The following is a 23,114-nucleotide window of genomic DNA, read 5'->3' on the forward strand; positions in this document are numbered from 1 at the left end:
GCCGGGACTCCTGTTTGCCTATCCAGTGCTTTGGCCGACTCCCTCGATGAGATACCTGTGAGACTGTACTAGTAATCGATGGCAGCTCTTCCACCGCGACCTGGGAGACGTGAGATATTGATGCCTATGCCTTTTTCTCTATCTTGTTTATTTCTATCTTTCCTCCCTCCACTTCTTTCCTCTTATTTTACTATCTGCAACTTCGTCTGCACATTCCAATGTTATGTATTGCAGATATGTGAGAGTGTCGAGCTACTACTGCTGTTCCTAGGTTTGTGCCTACTATGTGTGCCTTTTATGGTTAATACGCGTGGCCTGAATGTGGGTCTGCACGGGAGGCCTCAGATTGCCACTACTTCTCTGTATCCTTAATTATCCTGAGTGGCAGTGCATGTGCAGACGCACTTCAGGCTCACGATTATTTGTGACTTTCAGGTGACTACGTACCTGTTAGCTTTCTATGTAGCGTTCCCTCACGGTGCTACGACTGTTTCCTACTTTTCTAGTTAAAAACTTATAATTTAGAAAAAAAAAAAAAAAAAAAAATTATCATTACTCCAGTTTGTTCTTGAAGGCTTTGGAGGCCCCTTTTCCTCTTTTACACCCCTCTCTAGTGTGCTCTCCAGTACGACATGGTACTGGCGCCCGACTTTGCTCCCCACACCAGGGAAACCATGGGCATGAGACCCGTGATCACGGTTGTGTACTTAGTTTTTTGTTTATTGTTTGTATGTGTAATCCCGAATCCCCTGACACAGTTCCAATTGCCTCATCCCCCAAGCCCGAGGAGTTCATGCCCTGCAGTTTGGTTTTTGGTAATTTTGGATAATGGCTAATATTAGAATCTCCACTCTAAATTGCAGAGGCATGAACACTCCAGGGAAAAGGTCACAATTGCTATACGAAATGCATAAGTCTAGAACAGATATCCTACTTTTGCAGGAAACGCATTTTAAGGAAGGACATAGGCCTGTGTTCACCAACAAATACTATACTACCTGGTTTTTTAATGACAATCCAGAGGCTAGGACAAAGGGAACAGCGATAGCCATACACCGCAACAGCACACATCACTTGATTGACACCAAGAAAGATGACTCAGGGCGTATACTTGCGGTAAAAATTGAGATACAGAAATCTGTTATGACCATAGTCAATTACTACGCTCCGAATGTTCAACAGCCCCAATTCTTAGAGAAATCGTTTCAATTTTTGTCCAATTTGATGGAGGGAGTTGTGGTAGTGGGGGGAGATCTGAACATAGCGCTGGAGCCCCTATTAGATGTATCCACTGGGAAATCGAGTATCCCCTATCGCCAACTGAAAAAAGCTAAAACAATGCTTCATTCTCATCAATTAGTGGATAGTTGGAGGTTTCAACACCCGACCGTTAAGGATTATACCCATTATTCTATACCACATAACCAATATAGTCGGATTGACTACCTTTTCATCTCCCATCATGTCCTGGATTGGGTTAGAAACACAGAAATAGGTGCTCAGACTTGTTCAGATCACCACCCGGTCCATTTGGATCTGAATGTCCCTGACCTTCCCATACGTGCTTGGTCTTGGCGACTTAATGAATCCTTACTGGATGATGCCCCTTGTCTTGCTGAATTAAGGGAAGTAATTTCTAATTTCGAATCTGATCATAAAGAAGACCCTACCCCGTGTCTAACTAAATGGGAAACTCTGAAGTGTATGTTGCGGGGTTCGTTGATTAAACACGGAGCGAGAATTAAGAAACAAAGGGCAAAAGTTATGCAGGAGTTAATTCATAAAATTCAATCCTTGGAACGATCCCACAAACAATCTCTGTCCCTACAGGTATTTGGTGAGTTGACTAAGGCTCGTCAGGAATTGTTATCTCTCACTCAACAACGCTATAAGAAATTTATTGAACAATGTAAGGGTCGGTTCTATGAGATTGGCAGTAAATGTGGGAGTTTACTGGCTAGACAGTTAAAGAGGAAACATTTGGCCACCTACATTCCCCATATTAACACTCCAGATGGCTCGACCACTCACCTCTCCTCGGAGGTGGCTGAGACCTTTAAGCAGTACTATAAGGCACTATACAATATCAACAATCCTGCCGCCTCAAACATTTCCCCACAAATGTTGGATTATATCAAAAACTCATCTTGCATAACGAATCCCGACCCGTCCCTGCACGAAGCGTTAGCTCAGCCTTTTACAGCAGAGGAACTTAAGGCAGCCATTACCACAACTCCGAGCGGAAAGAGCCCGGGTCCTGATGGTTTCTCAGTGGGAATATACAAATCCCTGGTAGGGAATTTGGCCCCGGTAATGCTAGCGGCTTATAACTCTATCTCAGATCTCTCGCCTCCCTCCCCAGCATTCTTGGAAGCTACCATCACCTTAATTTTAAAACCGGGCAAAGACCCGAAGAACTGTACCAGCTATAGACCCATTTCGTTGTTGAACGTAGATACCAAATTGTACGCAAAACTGTTGGGTAACAGAATTAAGCCGTTGTTGAGTGATTTGATACACCCAGATCAGGTGGGTTTTGTGCCCGGGAGGGAAGCGAGAGATAATACCTTGAAGGTCTTCTCTCTTATACAGACTGTTCAAACGGGGAAAACCCCGGTGCTCTTATTGTCATTAGACGCGGAGAAGGCCTTCGATAGGGTGAGTTGGGCCTTCCTTAAGGCGGCAATGCTGCAGGTGGGATGGGGTGAGTGGTTTATATCTAAGGTAATGGCCCTTTATACTGTTCCCACTGCTAGGATTAGAATTAACGGGATCCTGTCTGAACCGTTTAGCTTAGCGAACGGGACACGTCAGGGGTGTCCCTTATCTCCATTGTTATACATTTTGGCGATGGAACACCTTTTACAAGCGATTAGATCGAATCAGCTGATATTGGGGCCCACAATTGCGGGCCAGGAGGTCAAGACTGCCGCATTCGCAGATGACCTCTTAATATTTCTTAAATCTCCATTCTTATCCACTCCGCCCTTACTTGCGGAATTGGTTAATTTTGGGAAGTTCAGTAACTTTAAAGTAAATGTCACAAAATCTGAAGCTTTAGATATTTCGTTGACCCCAGGAGAAGCCCGGCGAATACAGGAGAACTTTCCGTTTTCCTGGCAGTCTCATTCACTTAAATACCTTGGCATTCAAATCCCCAGAGATCTGAGCCAGACGGCAACATTGAATTACAATACATTGTTAGCCCAATTGAAACAGGATATTAGTTCTTGGGGGTTGTTGCACCTGTCATGGTTTGGAAGGATCAACGCAATAAAAATGGTTATTTTGCCAAAATACTTATATTACTTCCAGACCATACCTCATCAACCGCCCCCAGGGATGATCCAGAAGGTCAATACAATTTTGATACGATTTGTTTGGGACAACAAATCGCCGAGACTGAAACGGTCTATTCTATTTACCCACAAACGGAAAGGAGGCTTAGGGCTCCCAGATCTGCAAACTTATTGCCAGACGGCCAATTGCCAGCGTATAGTGGATTGCTTCCATCACGCCACTTGCAAATTATGGGTACAGCTTGAGTAAAACCAGATGAAGCAGCCCATAACGGCGCTTCCTTGGCTGAAAATATCTGACAGACTTAATAGACAACTGCTCCCCCTAGTTACACAACTTACGCTCTCTATGTGGGATAACTTATCCAGATCAATCACCATCTCCAGTAACCCAGGACCCATGACCCCGCTGATTGGCAATCCTAGTTTTCCTCCAGGTACTTTAAGTAAGGGGTTTTTACATAAACGTGGGCGTGACACTTTGACATTTACCTCAGTCAGAAGTTCTAATGGCATAGCCCCCCTTCACGCTATTGTTGATGAGCCAGGGAACTCTTTCTCCTTTCAATTTATGCATCACCAGTTAGTACATTGGTTCCAAACACACTTTGAAAAGGTCAAGTTGTTAACGGATACAACGCCATTTGATGATCTATGTCTAGCTAAGGCCCCACCACAACATACCATTTCGCAGATTTACAATATCATTCGCAATCTTAAACAGTTACAGTTACCTGGTTACACTACGAAATGGGCAGATGATATCAAACGCAGCATTACCGAGAAAGAGTGGGATGTAAGCTTTAAGCTAACACACACAATGGCAACAGCCTGTAAAGCGCAAGAGACGAATTATAAAAAATTTTCCCAATGGTATCGATGCCCGGTGGTCCTTCATAAGATGTTCCCAAACTCCTCTAACAAATGCTGGAGGTGTAATTTACACAAGGGTGATATGCTGCATATGTGGTGGGAGTGTCCTATGATTCGAACCTACTGGGTCGCTATAATAAAATGTATATCTAAAGTGACGGCTATAGACCTCCGCATTGACCCTGGGATGGCACTCTTATCAATACCTCCTCCACAAACCATTATTGTGCGGAAGGCATTCGTTGCTTTCGCCCTAACGGCGACAAGATCAGTTATTCCCAGATATTGGAAACAGAGTGTTACTCCGCCCGTAGGGGACTGGATAAAGGAACTTAATTCTATCATGCGCAATGAAGAATTGCTCTCTTATTCAAACAAAACACAGGACAATTTTGTCCGCACATGGTCGACGTGGATCGTATTTAGAGAATCCCCTGATTATACTACTATGCTTGTCAGTTGAATGTGTAATCTGTTTCTCTGTCCCTCTCACTGTATGCCCAAGACAGCTCAGGGTGACCTTGAGACAACTCATAGGATGTTACATACTCGGGTTTAGTATTCCCCCTCGTTTGCTGAGAGGGGAATTAATGGTATTGCATTGGAACTGTGTCCCCCCCCCCCTTGTTATTGATGTGTAGCGTGCATACATGACTCTACTTTGAGGTATATGTTAAAACTTTCTGTACTCATTGCTATGGAAATTGTATAAGTGACTAAGACTACACTTCGATTTTTACCCTGCAAAATGTGATAATCCATGAATGATACTCTCAGGATATGTATGCATGTAACTCTTCCATATCAATCTTGCTGTTTATTGTGTGTATTTTGTCTTTCAAAAACGGAAAATAAAGAATATATAAAAAAAAGATATAAGTTATCCTTATTGGAAGCAAAAACCAGCCTATTGTATGTATTTTTAAATGATTTTTTAGGAGACATATGGAGATCAAAATTACAGAAAGACCCCTTATGTGGAAAACCTCAGGTCCCAAATATTCTGCATTAACGATCCCATACCTGTACATATTAATTTTAGGTTACCAGGAAGCAACATCACTTAGTTATACTACTGTTCATGTTCAGAATAACTAGAAAGTTAGGGAAAATGTCTGATCACTGGTGACCTAGAATAATGAATCAAGTAGAAAATTCTCACTTGTAAAACAGTCCATGAAAGTTGTAACAATGAGCTGCTGCAGCAGATGTTTTCCCCAACTTTCCTTCACTGAGTTTATTTTACAATGAATCTTATAATTTACTTTCACCCATCTGAAATGTATATTGATTTTTGTCTGTTATTCCTATAGAACAGATGCGCTCTTCAGTGTAGAAGGGAGAATTATTAACCAATCCTTTTGGATTTCAGGTATGTTGTACATTGCTAACCAGAACAGATATTTGCTTTATTTTCTTTATTTTTTTTTCAAGTTACTACAATAATAAATTGACTTGAGCAGTATATAACTGTAAATATAATCTCTAGGAACATTAAAGGGATGGTTCAACTTTAAGTTAACTTTTAGTATGTTATAGAATGGCTTGTTCTATGTACCTCTTAAATTAGTTTTCATTGTTTATTTTTTATAGTTATTTAATTATTTGCCTTTTTCTTCTGACTCTTTTCAGCTTTCAAATTGGGGTCACTGACCCCCTTCTAAAAGCAAATGCTCTGTAAGGCTACTCATGTATTGTTTTTGCTACTTTTTATTACTAATCTTTCTATTCAGGTACTCTCCTATTTATATTCCAGTCTCTTATTGAAATCAGTGCATGGTTGCTAGGGTAATTTGGACCCTAGCAACCAGTTTGCTGAAACTGCAAACTGGAGAGCTGCTGAATAAAAAGCTAAATAACTCAACAACCACAAGTAATAAAAAATGAAAACCAATTTCAAATTGTCTCAGAATGTCACTCTACTACATACTAAAAGGTGAACAAGGGGGAACAAGAGTTGATTTTGGTGTTAAAAAAAAATATTGATCACCACAATTCCATCCAGTCCAGCAAGGGTGTATTTTATATATATATATCTATATATATATATATATATATACAATTCCAACGTTTATGATGCACTAATCCCAATGTATATCAGAGTCAAGGGTGCTGATCCCAATAGCAGTGAGTAATTCCGCTTCTTAGTTATATTGGTCCAACCAGATCGCACTCCATATTTAAAACATAGCTTTTATTAGCTTGTTAAAATGTATCAAAAAATGGCATTCTTCACAACATAGTAGCAGCGTCATTTGTATCAAGACACTTATCTGTTAAAAGTCCAGCATAAACGTTATATTCATCCACACTCACGCAACGTTTCGGGACACATCCGTTCCCTTTCTCAAGCGTATGTATCGTGTAGTAGCGTGTAGGACTCCATTGCACACACTTTCTGCTTCCTCGTTAGGCGGGGCATACGTGGTAAGTAACTGTGATGATGCTTCCTCACCTGGAGGCCGGATCTGCACGTCAGTCACCACATATCTCCACCCTCCCGTTACTATGCAAAGTCCATAGTTACCAAAGAAAAGAAATATATCAGTAACAGCAAATTACATGGGCATTTTTCACTATATCTGATAATTGTAGTTGTTTGAGCAAATTATGCCAAAATGAAAAGCAAAAGTTGACAGATGAAATGGCAAAAAAGAAAAAAAATTTTTTTTTTAAAAAATACAAAAGTACTTATAAAGAAAAAATATACACAAAATAATATTAGTTGCCCAAAATATTACTACTCACCCTAAATGGGTACTTTACAGAAATAAATGCAAGTCAAAATCACGATTTAGACCCCTTGGACTGAGAGTCCCTAGCCTGTCAATCCATTTAACTTCTGCTCTTTTTAATGCTAGAACACGATCTCCTCCTCTTTTCAGAGGTGGGACGTGTTGGATAACTCTGAATTTCAGCTCCTCTGATGTATGTCCTTTTTCTAAACAATGTCTAGAGACTGGCAATGATCTGTTGCCCACGTGTATAGTTGATCTATGCTGAGAAAACCTATCCTTCACCCTCTGGGTGGTTTCTCCAACATAGACCAACCCACATGGGCACACCAGCATATATACAACAAAATTGGTATCACACGTATTGTAACCCCTAATTTGATACTTCTGATCCCTATGTGGATGGTCAAAATCAGGACCTACCAATACAAATCGACACTGGGCACAACCCTTACATCTATACATGCCCTCTTTCTTGGGACCCCAAAACATTGCCTTATTAGGTGGTTTCCGTATGTCTGCATTCACTAATCTACTCCCTATGGTTGCTCCTCTGCGATAGGACATCATAGGGCCTTGTTGAAACTCTGGAATTGAGGGATATGCATCTTTTAATAAGTGCCAATGTTTATCTAGTATGCATTTAAATTTGGAACTGGCAGAATTATACTGGGATACATAAGCTAATCTGTTACCTGTAGTACGCCGATCTCTTGATGTACATCCAAGAATCCCTTCCATAGCAGCCTGTTGATTTTTTTGTATTAGCTGATTCGGATATCCCCTATCTGTAAGTTTCCTAGACATTATTTCTAAGTCTTGTTCCAAGACCACCGGATTATTTGTAATTCTACTCACTCTGGTAAACTGGCTGATAGGAATCGATCTCTTAACTGAGGGGGGATGGAAGCTGTCATAAGAAAGAAGTTGATTTCGATCAGTGGGTTTTGTATAGATACGAGTATCAAACCCTGTCTCGGTTCGTGTAACCAATACATCTAAGAAAGTAACTACTTGGAGATCAGCTGTCATCGTGAATTTAATGTCATTATGGGCCCCATTAATTGCCTCACGGAAGACGGCCAAGGAGTCCAGGTCACCCCGCCATAGGAGGAACACGTCATCGATGTACCTCCACCAGGCACAACAGTGCCTAGTGAAGAGTACATTTTGATAGACATGCTCCTCCTCAAACCAACTCATAAAGGAGTTGGCATATGACGGGGCGACCTTGGACCCCATGGCCGTCCCCCGCACCTGCAAGTAATATTTGTCCCGAAATTGAAAATAGTTTCTATGTAGTATGAAGCTCAACATCTCCATGAAGAATTCTATTTCTGCATCACTGTACAAACCTGATCGATTCAACAAAATTTTGGTTGCCTTTAAGCCATCCATATGAGGAATCGATGTATATAGACTCGCCACATCAAAGGTGGCAAGCCAACATACCCCCTCTATCATAGGTATTTGGGAAAGTTTTTCTAAGAAATCATTGGTGTCCCTTACAAAAGATCTAGTTGTTTGTACCAGGGGACCCAATATTTTATCCAAAGTCTCGGCTACATTACTCGTCAAGGAACCTATGCCTGCCACTATTGGCCTGCCTGGCGGATTTATTGGATCCTTATGGATTTTTGGTAAGACATATATGAGTGGAATAATAGGATAGTCCACCATCATATATGTCCTAGATTTCTCTGTGATTATCCCCAGCTGAGAGGCATTATGTAAAGCACCATCCAGTTCTTTTTTAAAGGAAGTGGTAGGGTCACCCTTTAATTCAATATACACTGTTTTATCTGAAAGTTGTCTATTGATTTCGGATATATATTTATCTGTGTCCAACACAACAATTGCCCCTCCTTTATCAGAAGGTTTAATTGTTATGTGGGACATAGAGGACAGTTGTGATAAAGCGTCTTATTTCATCACGACTCATATTGTAATTACTCAAGCTGAGTGGCAATTTTAAAAATGATTCTACATCAGTTTTCACTTTGTTTATATATGTTTCCACAGTGGAATAAGATGTTGGGGGAACAAATTTACTTTTATTACGTAAACCCAGTCTGTTAATATCAAACCCTATAACAGGAACTGGGTTTACATTTATTGTTTCCTGATTCTGTGAAAAATGTGCTTTTAGTCTAAGCAAACGAAAAAAACGATATAGGTCAACCTGTAATTGAAAAGAGTCAAGTTTAGATGTTGGGCAGTAATTGAGTCCATATGATAGAACTTTCATCTGTATTGGTGTCAGCTCCACAGATGAAAGGTTGTATACTATTTGTTGCGTGCTTCTCTCCTTGGTTGTATTTTCCGTTCCTTCTGTGTCCTCATATTTCTGTTTCCTCCTTTTTCCACCTCGTCTGGTCTTTCGTTTCCTGTGGATTTTTTTTTAAAAAAATTTTTTTTTCTTTTTTGCCATTTCATCTGTCAACTTTTGCTTTTCATTTTGGCATAATTTGCTCAAACAACTACAATTATCAGATATAGTGAAAAATGCCCATGTAATTTGCTGTTACTGATATATTTCTTTTCTTTGGTAACTATGGACTTTGCATAGTAACGGGAGGGTGGAGATATGTGGTGACTGACGTGCAGATCCGGCCTCCAGGTGAGGAAGCATCATCACAGTTACTTACCACGTATGCCCCGCCTAACGAGGAAGCAGAAAGTGTGTGCAATGGAGTCCTACACGCTACTACACGATACATACGCTTGAGAAAGGGAACGGATGTGTCCCGAAACGTCGCGTGAGTGTGGATGAATATAGCGTTTATGCTGGACTTTTAACAGATAAGTGTCTTGATACAAATGACGCTGCTACTATGTTGTGAAGAATGCCATTTTTTGATACATTTTAACAAGCTAATAAAAGCTATGTTTTAAATATGGAGTGCGATCTGGTTGGACCAATATAACTAAGAAGCGGAATTACTCACTGCTATTGGGATCAGCACCCTTGACTCTGATATACATTGGGATTAGTGCATCATAAACGTTGGAATTGTATTTATTTGAGTAGTGATAGCACAATCCACTAAAATGGAAACTAGCGACAGCATGCATGGGACTTTTTCATATTCTGATAATGATATGGCCAGAATATTTGGCATTTTTGGGGGTTCAAGGGAATTCTTGGCCACACCATCAGCCACCGTGTGTCGGCGCAAATTTGAATCTCTGAGTAAAAAACAGGTGGAGTTGCAATTACACGGACTCACCCTTACAGAGTACTTGCATGTCCAACGTATTCCCAGAGGCCTACGGGTTAATTTACAACCGACACTCTTCGCACAAAATGAGGAGTTTAAACAAAAATTTGCTGGGATAATTAACAAATGTTCACGCGATTTAATGGCACTTAACATTGAATTCATTGAACGTGAACTTACGAATGTTAAGCAAGAACTTGCTGAATTGCAGGACACCATCTCTGATGTCATGAGTACAGATGAACTAGCCGAATTTAGATTGAAAATGGACAACTTAATAGAGAAGTACAAGTCTGAAGTGATTACACGTAAAAAGCAGAAATTCGATAGAGATACGCTTGACTATGAAAAAGGTCATGTGTATAATTGGACACAATCTAATCGAGGACGAGATGGAAGTAGAAATGCTTTCCAACAATTAAGAGAGGGGCAATCACGTTCCACTGAACGCGCTAGAGAGAGAGAATTTAATTTTTTATCCACAGGAAACGAAAGACCAGACGAGGTGGAAAAAGGAGGAAACAGAAATATGAGGACACAGAAGGAACGGAAAATACAACCAAGGAGAGAAGCACGCAACAAATAGTATACAACCTTTCATCTGTGGAGCTGACACCAATACAGATGAAAGTTCTATCATATGGACTCAATTACTGCCCAACATCTAAACTTGACTCTTTTCAATTACAGGTTGACCTATATCGTTTTTTTCGTTTGCTTAGACTAAAAGCACATTTTTCACAGAATCAGGAAACAATAAATGTAAACCCATTTCCTGTTATAGGGTTTGATATTAACAGACTGGGTTTACGTAATAAAAGTAAATTTGTTCCCCCAACATCTTATTCCACTGTGGAAACATATATAAACAAAGTGAAAACTGATGTAGAATCATTTTTAAAATTGCCACTCAGCTTGAGTAATTACAATATGAGTCGTGATGAAATAGACGCTTTATCACAACTGTCCTCTATGTCCCACAATTAAACCTTCTGATAAAGGAGGGGCAATTGTTGTGTTGGACACAGATAAATATATATCCGAAATCAATAGACAACTTTCAGATAAAACAGTGTATATTGAATTAAAGGGTGACCCTACCACTTCCTTTAAAAAAGAACTGGATGGTGCTTTACATAATGCCTCTCAGCTGGGGATAATCACAGAGAAATCTAGGACATATATGATGGTGGACTATCCTATTATTCCACTCATATATGTCTTACCAAAAATCCATAAGGATCCAATAAATCCGCCAGGCAGGCCAATAGTGGCAGGCATAGGTTCCTTGACGAGTAATGTAGCCGAGACTTTGGATAAAATATTGGGTCCCCTGGTACAAACAACTAGATCTTTTGTAAGGGACACCAATGATTTCTTAGAAAAACTTTCCCAAATACCTATGATAGAGGGGGTATGTTGGCTTGCCACCTTTGATGTGGCGAGTCTATATACATCGATTCCTCATATGGATGACTTAAAGGCAACCAAAATTTTGTTGAATCGATCAGGTTTGTACAGTGATGCAGAAATAGAATTCTTCATGGAGATGTTGAGCTTCATACTACATAGAAACTATTTTCAATTTCGGGACAAATATTACTTGCAGGTGCGGGGGACGGCCATGGGGTCCAAGGTCGCCCCGTCATATGCCAACTCCTTTATGAGTTGGTTTGAGGAGGAGCATGTCTATCAAAATGTACTCTTCACTAGGCACTGTTGTGCCTGGTGGAGGTACATCGATGACGTGTTCCTCCTATGGCGGGGTGACCTGGACTCCTTGGCCGTCTTCCGTGAGGCAATTAATGGGGCCCATAATGACATTAAATTCACGATGACAGCTGATCTCCAAGTAGTTACTTTCTTAGATGTATTGGTTACACGAACCGAGACAGGGTTTGATACTCGTATCTATACAAAACCCACTGATCGAAATCAACTTCTTTCTTATGACAGCTTCCATCCCCCCTCAGTTAAGAGATCGATTCCTATCAGCCAGTTTACCAGAGTGAGTAGAATTACAAATAATCCGGTGGTCTTGGAACAAGACTTAGAAATAATGTCTAGGAAACTTACAGATAGGGGATATCCGAATCAGCTAATACAAAAAAATCAACAGGCTGCTATGGAAGGGATTCTTGGATGTACATCAAGAGATCGGCGTACTACAGGTAACAGATTAGCTTATGTATCCCAATATAATTCTGCCAGTTCCAAATTTAAATGCATACTAGATAAACATTGGCACTTATTAAAAGATGCATATCCCTCAATTCCAGAGTTTCAACAAGGCCCTATGATGTCCTATCGCAGAGGAGCAACCATAGGGAGTAGATTAGTGAATGCAGACATACGGAAACCACCTAATAAGGCAATGTTTTGGGGTCCCAAGAAAGAGGGCATGTATAGATGTAAGGGTTGTGCCCAGTGTCGATTTGTATTGGTAGGTCCTGATTTTGACCATCCACATAGGGATCAGAAGTATCAAATTAGGGGTTACAATACGTGTGATACCAATTTTGTTGTATATATGCTGGTGTGCCCATGTGGGTTGGTCTATGTTGGAGAAACCACCCAGAGGGTGAAGGATAGGTTTTCTCAGCATAGATCAACTATACACGTGGGCAACAGATCATTGCCAGTCTCTAGACATTGTTTAGAACAAGGACATACATCAGAGGAGCTGAAATTCAGAGTTATCCAACACGTCCCACCTCTGAAAAGAGGAGGAGATCGTGTTCTAGCATTAAAAAGAGCAGAAGTTAAATGGATTGACAGGCTAGGGACTCTCAGTCCAAGGGTCTAAATCGTGATTTTGACTTGCATTTATTTCTGTAAAGTACCCATTTAGGGTGAGTAGTAATATTTTGGGCAACTAATATTATTTTGTGTATATTTTTTCTTTATAAGTACTTTTGTATTTTTTTAAAAAAAATTTTTTTTTCTTTTTTGCCATTTCATCTGTCAACTTTTGCTTTTCATTTTGGCATAATTTGCTCAAACAACTACAATTATCAGATATAGTGAAAAATGCCCATGTAATTTGCTGTTACTGATATATTTCTTTTCTTTGGTAACTATGGACTTTGCATAGTAACGGGAGGGTGGAGATATGTGGTGACTGACGTGCAGATCCGGCCTCCAGGTGAGGAAGCATCATCACAGTTACTTACCACGTATGCCCCGCCTAACGAGGAAGCAGAAAGTGTGTGCAATGGAGTCCTACACGCTACTACACGATACATACGCTTGAGAAAGGGAACGGATGTGTCCCGAAACGTCGCGTGAGTGTGGATGAATATAGCGTTTATGCTGGACTTTTAACAGATAAGTGTCTTGATACAAATGACGCTGCTACTATGTTGTGAAGAATGCCATTTTTTTATACATTTTAACAAGCTAATAAAAGCTATGTTTTAAATATGGAGTGCGATCTGGTTGGACCAATATATATATATATATATATATATATATATATATATATATATATATATATATATATATATATATATATATATATATATATATATATATATAGAGCTATTCATGCACAATTTGAATACAATTTTATTTTGATGCACAAATATGCTGATGTTGCTGGTCTTTTTTTGTAATATATATATATATATTCCCTTGTTTGTTATAGTTTATACAGGAGCAGTGACCAGCTCCATGTTGTAGCTCCCACCCTTCCCAACTATAGTCAGGTGATCCCACTGGTGTCTAATAAAAGGGCAGCCAAGTATGGAGGTTTACTTTGAAAGCAGCAAGTTAAGTTGCAGGTAAAACCAAGTCCCTTTGTAAAATGTATAATGAAGCAATAGAATTCTTAATGAATCAGATAAAATTGAGCATAGGACTGGCCAGATATGGGATGACTTTAACGTAGTTGGCCAGCTTAAATATATTGCAATATATGGACAAACAATCCCTGTTTTGTTTAAAGGGTAAGGCATTTTTTAGTAGCAGTATGCACAAAATGTCGCTGTCTTAAATATATTGATAATGGGTTGAGTGCAGAGGACTCTTGTATTTGACTATATATATATATATATATATATATATATATATATATATATATATATATATATATATATATATATATATATATATATATATAATACACCCTTGCTGGACTGGATGGAATTGTGGTGGCCAGCCATAAGTCAAAAGCATACACGTATATGGTGATAGTAATAGCTATACTGAACTGTGCGTCGCTAGACACTGTAATTAAAATTGCAAATATCAGAAAATACAGATTTAATTTAGTAAGCAATTATACGTAAAACATTTCACAATCCAGCATCCCAGCAATATGGCTACAAAATAACAATATAAAGCAATGAAAGAGAGGCATTGCGTTAAATCTCTTTGGAAAGTTAGCAAGCAGCCAATTCTTCGTTACTGGGAGAATTCTTCAAAGCTGAACCTTTACTGCCTTTTAAATGTGTACACATGCTGCTGCCTATAGAGGTATGTATTAAAACTATATCAATATTTTTTTTAAATTTGTATTTTTGACCTGATACTGTTTTGCATTGACATTCACAATTTTTTTTATGAATCTGCACCAGAATTTGGCCATGTGTCCGCTGGAAAAGTTTTCAACGCTGGAACAGAAACACAGGGCAACTCAGGTGGTAAATGGTATGTAAACTCTTAACTGGCCAAATTGGGGATGTTCACGCTGGAGAAGAAGCGCTTAAGGGGTGATATGATAACTATGTATAAATATATAAGGGGATCATATAATAATCTCTCTAATGCTTTATTTACCAGTAGGTCTTTCCAGCTGATGCAAGGTCACCCATTCCGATTAGAAGAAAATAGGTACCGCCTAAATATTCGGAAGGGGTTTTTTTTACAGTGAGAGCTGTGAAGATCTGGAATTCTCTCTCTGAATCAGTTGTACTGGCTGATGCATTAGATAGCTTTAAGAAGGGGTTGGATGGCTTTTTAGCAAGTGAAGGAATACAGGTTTATGGAAGATAGCTCATAGTACAAGTTGATCCAGGGACTAGTCTGATTGCCATCTTGGAGTAAGGAAGGAATTTTTTCTCCCCTCTGAGACAAATTGGAGAGGCTTCAAATGGGGTTTTTGCCTTCCCCTGGATCAACTAGCAGTTAGGCAGGTTAAAATAGAGTTAAAATGTTGAACTTGATGGACGAGTGTTTTTTTTAAACCTAACTTACTATGTTACCATGGTTTACTTATTATACATCATTCACTAGACTTTGATAAATAGGGTGATGTTTCATGCTGTAGAACATTTGTGTGATTCTCTTTCCATAACCATACATGAAGCATTTCTTTTCCTCTTGTATAATCTCAGTATGGAGTGGAGTGTACGGGGTTAACCCCTTGTGTCCCCCCTGACCCAATTACAAGCTTCACCACCCATCGCATAACTTTTTAACTTTTATTTCAGACACGGTGGGGGGAGCGGGTTTGGGATGGTGAGGCCCATGAGGGCCAGAACCCGTTGGGTATTTTCCCTAGAGGTGCATGATTTTCTGAAGCATGCAGCACATCATCTTTCATCTTTGTTCAGCTTTAAATTTATGTTTAGTACTGTATAATATATTCTGAGACTAAAACTGTCTTGCAGCTGTTTTTTTTTATTTATTTTATTATTTTTATTATAGTTTTTAAATAATTTGGCTTTTTATTCAGCAGCTATCCACTTTGTAATTTCAGCAGCTATCCGGTTTCTATCATCCAATTTAAACTTGTGACCAGACCATGGTTTGAAAGAGAGACCATAATATAGATAGAGGAGGGCCTAAGTGGAAAGAGTAATACAAAGTAAAACTGCAGCCTAAAATAGCAATAGTTTTTTTTACTGCTGGGGTCAGTAACCCCCCAATATTGCTATGTTTCAAATTTTTATTTTTTATAATGTTTTTTTCATTGTTTCAACCCATTCTATTAACTGCTTCTTTCTTTGACCTTTTCAAAACCTTTAGTGTAGAAAAGTCAGAGCAGTAGCCTACCATACTGTAGATAATCTTGTCAGTCAATGAAATGAGTTTGAAATAATAGGAATTCAATGCCATTTTCTTGTAATCCCACTATGACTTTGCTGCAAACACACACAATAAAGGGATTGATCAATGCACATTCCCTAGTGCCATGTTTATTCATAATTTTCTCTTGCCTAGATTGGGGGACACAGGCACCATGGGGATAAGGATCCTGTTGCTGAAGGATGGACACTAAACAGTTAACGAAGCTCCTCCTCCGGCACTGGGCTTTATCCCCTGCCTACTTTCTGCAAACCTCAGTTTTTCTTTAGTGTCCTCAGAAGGAGGACGGATACTCTGGCAGGGAGCAGTGGTATAGATACAGTCATGTACCATGCCAGCTATGGGGGTCAGGGTTACCTTTCCAGAACCCCACCAGCCGAGATCATCCTATACTTGGGGTTGATTTTATTTTTTTGTGCCCTTAGAGCCTTTCCGCTCCACGGAGGTCTGCAGGCTGAGGCTCCCCTCATTACCCTGTGACTACTGGTTCCCGCTCTACGGAGGCCACCCCAGTGGTCTGATCAGGGTCAAGGCACCAGCATTGGGCATTATTCGGCTGGCATGGAGGGGTAAGTAACAATTCCTTCCCTTCCCCCCCTTATATAAATCCCTAGGTGCGTCCCAGAAGCACTAGACGACAGCAGAGATAGGTTCTAACCTGGTTATAGGCGCAGCTTCTACTCACAGGGGCAGAGACTAGGAGCTCAGGGAAGCTTCCTCCATTCTCAGGGTTATTGCGCACTCTGGCGCGGCCGCCATCTTAGCTGAGGGCCGGGTCCATAGGGGAAACACACGTCCGCCATTTTGCTTGTGGGCTTCCACATGCGGCAGTCTCCTTCCGGTTCCTCCTGCGTCATTGGCGGCCATCTTGCACGCCTGTTACACGCGCCACTTGATCCGGAGCCTTCCCCCTAGATTAGGTCTGCTTAAGACTGGGACTGCATCACGCTGTGAGTGTGTTGTTTACTTATAATTCTTCCTTGTAAGCATCTTATGGTGAGTGAAAGATCGCTGATTCCATTTTTTCACTCTTTTTATTGCAGATTCACCAACACTGCTAGAAAGGGCCCCCTTATTCCTTCCCTACTTCTAGGGACATTGCAGTCAGGGAATCCTCTTTAGACATGGCTGAAAAGGTGGATACTAGATCCACTCTTAAGCACAAACAGGCAGTATCTTTTTTTGCATGCACTTCGTGCAAGGCCAAATTTTCAGGCGCTTCTGCTGAACCGTTGTGTGTATCTTGCCAGGAAGGTTCTATATCCCAACCTAATGCCACCCTACCATCCAGTTCAGCGGCAGCTTCGGCTAGCCAAGGTAGCTTGGATTCTGAGCTGGTGCGAGCGCTAACCTTATCGCTGGCAGGACTTCAGAACCTCGCCAGGATACCGGAGACCTTAGACAAGGTGCTAGAACACCTATCTGGGCAACCCCCCAGGATAGGCGCGCAGGCCCAGGCTGCCACTACCAAGCGACCGCATCCCTCTGCACCAGACTTCACTGAGGAGCAGGAAGAGTTTTCAGGGGAAGAGGGCCAGATTCTTTCAGGGGATGATTCCGATCAGGAACAAGATTCCCCTCGTTCCCATAAAGAGGTAGAAAACCTTATCCAGTCTGTTCTCCAGACTTTAAATATTGAAGACGTTGTGACTAATGCTGAGCCAAGCAAAAATATCTTCTTCAAGAGACAGAAGAAGTCTTCTTCAGTCTTTCCAGCCTATGAACAGCTGGAAGACATTATCAAGGCTCAATGGAAGACGCCAGATCGTAAGGTTCAACTCTCCAGGCGTTTCACTCAGTATTACCCTTTTCCACGGGAGTGTATCGATCTCTGGTTCTCTCCTCCTACTGTAGACCCTCCCGTGTCCCGTATATCCAAGACCACAACCATTCCCGTGGCAGATGCAGCATCCTTTAAGGACCTCATTGATAGACGTCTAGAAGGTTTCTGCAAGGCCATCTTCTCAGCAGCAGGAGCGGCCCAGTTCGAGATTCCATGTCATGGTGGCTTCGACCTCTGACACTGCAGTCAGGGAAACTCTTCCCCAACCACTCGTGGACTGTAGTCACGACAGATGCCAGTCTCCAGGGCTGGGGAGGGGTCCTGAACAACCTCACTGTTCAGGGCAAATGGAGCACAGAGGAAAGATCCCTTCCCATCAACATCTTAGAACTCAGGGCCATACGGCATTCCCTATCCCATTGGACAGCCTACCTGAAGGGTCTGCCGATATGGGTACAATCAGACAACATGACGGCAGTAGGGAGGCACAAGAAGCCAAGCTGCTCTAGCAGAGGCTCGAGCGATTCTTCTGTGGGCAGAGAACAACGTACCAGCCATCTCGGCAGTACACATTCCAGGAGTAGACAACTGGGCAGCAGACTTCCTCAGTCGAGAGACAGTGGACCAGGGAGAGTGGAGCCTTCATCAGGATGTGTTTCAGGAGATAGTGCCAAGATGGGGTACACCAGAGGTGGATCTGATGGCCTCACGCTACAACAACAAACTGCCAAGATACATGGCAAGAAGCAAGGACCCGTCCGCAATAGCAGTAGACACGCTAGTATCTCCATGGCCATTTCGAAGGGTGTACGTGTTTCCTCCCCTGGCCTTACTTCCGAGGGTCATCAGACGAATAAGCGAACAAGCTGTAGAGGAAATCCTGGTAGCTCCCTTCTGGCCCCGAAGACCCTGGTTGCTAACAGCAGAGGCTCCTTTCCGACTCCCATGCAGAGAAGACCTGTTGTCACAGGGGCCGCTGTTCCACCCGAATTCTCCACGGCTGGATTTAACGGCATGGCTCTTGAAGCCCTGATACTTTCCAACTCTGGGGTTCCCAAGGAGGCCATACCTACATTAATGAAGGCAAGAAAGCCGGTGTCAGCTCGCATCTATCACAGGGTGTGGAAGACCTTCATTGCTTGGTGCGAGAACAACACAGAGAATCCACAGGTCCTGCATGAGGGAAACATATTACGGTTTCTACAAGAGGGGTTGAATAAGGGTCTGGCCCTTAGTTCACTGAAGGTTCAGGTGTTGGCCCTCTCCATCTTGTTCCAACATCAGTTGGCATTGCGACCTAACATTAAGACTTTCCTACAAGGTGCCCTTCGGCAGGCCCCTCCATATCGTCATCCTGTCTATCCGTGGGATCTCAATCTTGTGCTATCTGCTATGCAAGATCCTCCATTTGAACCTGTCGGGAGATCCCTCTATCTACATTAACCATAAAGATTTCTACTAGCAATCACCTCGGCCAGACGGGTGTCTGAACTAGCAGCCCTATCATGCAAGTCTCCCTTCACTATATTCCATGAAGATAAGGTTGTTCTGCGACCAACACCAGAATTCCTTCCCAAGGTGGTGTCTGACTTCCATATTAATCAGGATATGGTGGTGCCGTCCTTTTGTCCACATCCCAAGTTGGCAATTGAGAAGAAGCTTCACACACTGGATTTAGTACGCACCTTAAAGGTTTACATTTCAGCGACCAAGAGTATCCGGAGAGTGGATAGTCTGTTCATCATTCCAGAGGGTCCTCGAAAGGGCCTCCGCCCTTCTAAGGCTAAATATCAAGATGATCAGGACTGCCATCATCAGAGCCTACGGAGCTAAGAGTAGAACTCCTCCTGCCGGAATCCGGACTCACTCCACCAGATCCCTCAGCACCAAGCTTCCGCTGAACAGGTTTGCAGGGCGGCAGTGTGGTCCTCAACTCACACTTTCTCCAAATTCTGTAAGATACATTCCTTTGCTTCAGCAAAAGCAAGCTTTGGGAGAAAGGTGCTTCAGGCTGTTGTTACCTGAGCATTGGGGATTATCAGTCCTGCCCTCATGGGTAGCTTTGGGACGTCCCAATGATGCCTGTGTCCCCCAATCTAGGCAAGAGCAAATTGGATTTTTGTACTTACCGTTAAATCCTTTTCTCTTGTCCTACATTGGGGGACACAGGCCTTCCCTCCCTGTATTCAGAAGTTTAAATCTCTTTATAGTTTCAGTTCAAGTTTTAAGGGGGTGAGGTTTCTCCTCTGTTTGCAAATTTTCTTATCCGGGTGGTCCTTCCTTCTTCTGCCCGAAAACCTGAGGGTTGCAGGAAGTAGGCAGGGGATAAAGCCCAGGGCCGGAGGAGGAGCTTCGTTAACTGTTTAGTGTCCATCCTCCAGCAACAGGATCCTTATCCACATGGTGCCTGTGTCCCCCAATGTAGGACAAGAGAAAAGGATTTAACGGTAAGTACAAAAATCCAATTATTTCTTTGCAAATACAGGTATGGGACCTGTTATCCAGTATGTTCGGGGTCTGGGGTTTTCTGGATAATGGATCTTTCCATAATTTGGATCTCCATACTATAAGACTACTAGAAAATCATGTAAACATAAAATAAACCCAGTAGGCTGGTTTTGCCTCCAATTAGGATTAATGATATTTAAGTTAGGATCAAGTATAAGGTACTGTTTTATTATTACAGAGAAAAAGGAAATACATTTTAAAAATTTGGATTATTTAATTAAATGGAGTCTATGGGAGATGTTCATTCCGTAATTCAGAACTTTCTGGATAACGGGTTTCCAGATAGATTTTTGTACTTACCGTTAAATCCTTTTCTCTTGTCCTACATTGGGGGACACAGGCACCATGGGGATGAAGATCTTGTTGCTTGGAGAAAGGACACTAAAAGGTTAAAGTGGCTCCTCCTCCTCCTGCTCTGGGCTTCATCCCCGCCTACCTCCTCAATCCTCAGTTTTCTGACCGAAGAAGAGATGACGAGCCCTACCAATTGCCCATGTGAAGAGAAGGAGCACCTCCCCATGCAAGCTAAGCACGGTATGAACCACCTGCTGTTTGAACTTGTTGGTATTTGAACAATAAAAATGATATAAGATATTAACTGATCAACATTAACTTGAACTAATACAGGGAGGGAAGGCCTGTGTCCCCCAATGTAGGACAAGAGAAAAGGATTTAACAGTAAGTACAAAAATCTATTTTTCTCTTGCCTAGATTGGGGGACACAGGCACCATGGGGACGTCCCAAAGCTACCCATGAGGGCGGGACTTTTTACCCCTAGTGTTCAGGGAATAATCGCCTACAACACTTTCCTCCCGAAGCTCGCTCCTGCTGAGGCGAATGTATGCACCTTGTAGAATTTGGAAAAGGTGTGTGTGGATGACGACACTGCAGCCCTACAGACCTGTTCTGCTGAAGCCTGGAGGCGAACCACCCAAGAAGTGCTGAGCGAAGAAGTAGAATGAGCTGAACCCGGAAGGGTGTGGCCTTACCTCGTACCTCATAGGCCTTCAAGATTGTTGACCTAATCCATCTTGCATTGGTGGGTCCACTGCTGGGGGTGAAGACCAAGGTCTGTACAATAAAGGTCTGTACAGTAAAAGGATAAGTTTGAGTAAAGCGATGGAAAATTGGACTCTATGGTCTGGCGTTTTCCATTGTGCTTTAACAATGTCACCCAGCTGTTCATAGGCTGGAAAGACACAAGAAGACTTCTTTTGCCTCTTGAAAATGTTTTTGGTTGGCTCTGCTAAAGGTGGGGTGTGCCTGAATCAGGCTCTCGACCTCTCATTGTGATCTAGGGGTATCCTGATCCTATTCATCTGCAGATAGGATCTGTCCCTCTTCCCGATGCCTCTTCCTGTTCATCAGGCAAAACAGGTGGGGAAAGGGGAGGTCGCTTTGGCCGACTGCTGAGTGAACGGTCTGTGAGGCTGTGTAGATAGGTGCTGTACGACCTTATCTAGAGTCTCTGGAATTCTGGCTAGGTTTTGTAGACCCGCTAGAGATAGAGTGCACACCAATTCAGAATCCGAGCTCGTTTGATTAGCCGTAGCTGTCGCAGAGCTGGCTGGTAGGGCTCTGTGGGATTGTAATTGTGCAGTGACTGCTGCAGTCTTACAGGCTTCACATATTGGCTCAGCCAAAACACAAGCAAATTTAGGTCTGCAAGTAGCCCATGCCAAATACTAAATTGCATTGGTGGTACATGCAGTTGCCTGCTTGGGAAGGGACTGGTCATCTGCCCTGCCCGTCATGGCTATACTATGTAAAGATATTGGGGAATATTAGGAGAGTCCAGAGGAGTGAACCACCTCTCCCTTAGAGTGCGATCTGTGGAGACAGAGGGAAGTAGTGAAAAACCCCACAGTAGGTCCCATAGAGAGAGGGAAGTCGTAATCCCCTAGAGAAGGAGTAAGGGAAGCGTAACTACCTATTCACCAAGGTAGGAAGGAATGGTGCCTTGTTCTTCTCTGTGAGAGACAGTGAGGCTGGAAACGCTAGTACTGGAGAGAGATGCGGATCCAAAATGGGCGCCAGAGATGTTTCCCGGGCTTTGGTATAGTACCTTAGTAAGATGGCGCCCGCCAGGCGCGTGTGCAGTGACTCGTGCACAATGAAATAGACGCAGCGCCAGATGGTGGCGCGAAGGTCACTGGGAATGGCACTGAGTTACCATGCGGGGTCTACTTTTAGTGCTTTTGTCCCATTATGATCTACATCTATAAAAGCATTGTTAGCATTCTGTTCCATAGAAAATATTACTTAAATATTGATTCATGAGAAAATGTATATTGCTATGTTTAAACATCCATTTTTTTGTAACCTTAACATAAATATCTGAATAAAAAGCATGAAACAGGAGGGTGATTTAGACAAACTGTGTGTTGACAGCGTCTTGAGATCTACTGATGACCAGCTAAAGGTCTAATGGTAGATCCCAATCTACCTTTTGGACATCCCTGGCCTACGGAAATCTTTGTCAGAGAATAGCAGTGAAAGTGAAACTAAATGCCTAGGGAAATCTCTGTGAGAGAATAGCAGTGAAAGTGAAACTAAATGCCTTTCTGCAGAGCTGACAGGCAGCATGCAATTGGGGGAGGGAGGAGGGAATTGACTTACCTCCTTGTGCCAGCCAGGAATGCTCAATAAAAGGTATACCCTCAG

This window comes from Xenopus laevis, chromosome 1S (assembly GCF_017654675.1).
Source record: "Xenopus laevis strain J_2021 chromosome 1S, Xenopus_laevis_v10.1, whole genome shotgun sequence".
NCBI classification, from domain to species: Eukaryota; Metazoa; Chordata; class Amphibia; order Anura; family Pipidae; genus Xenopus; species Xenopus laevis.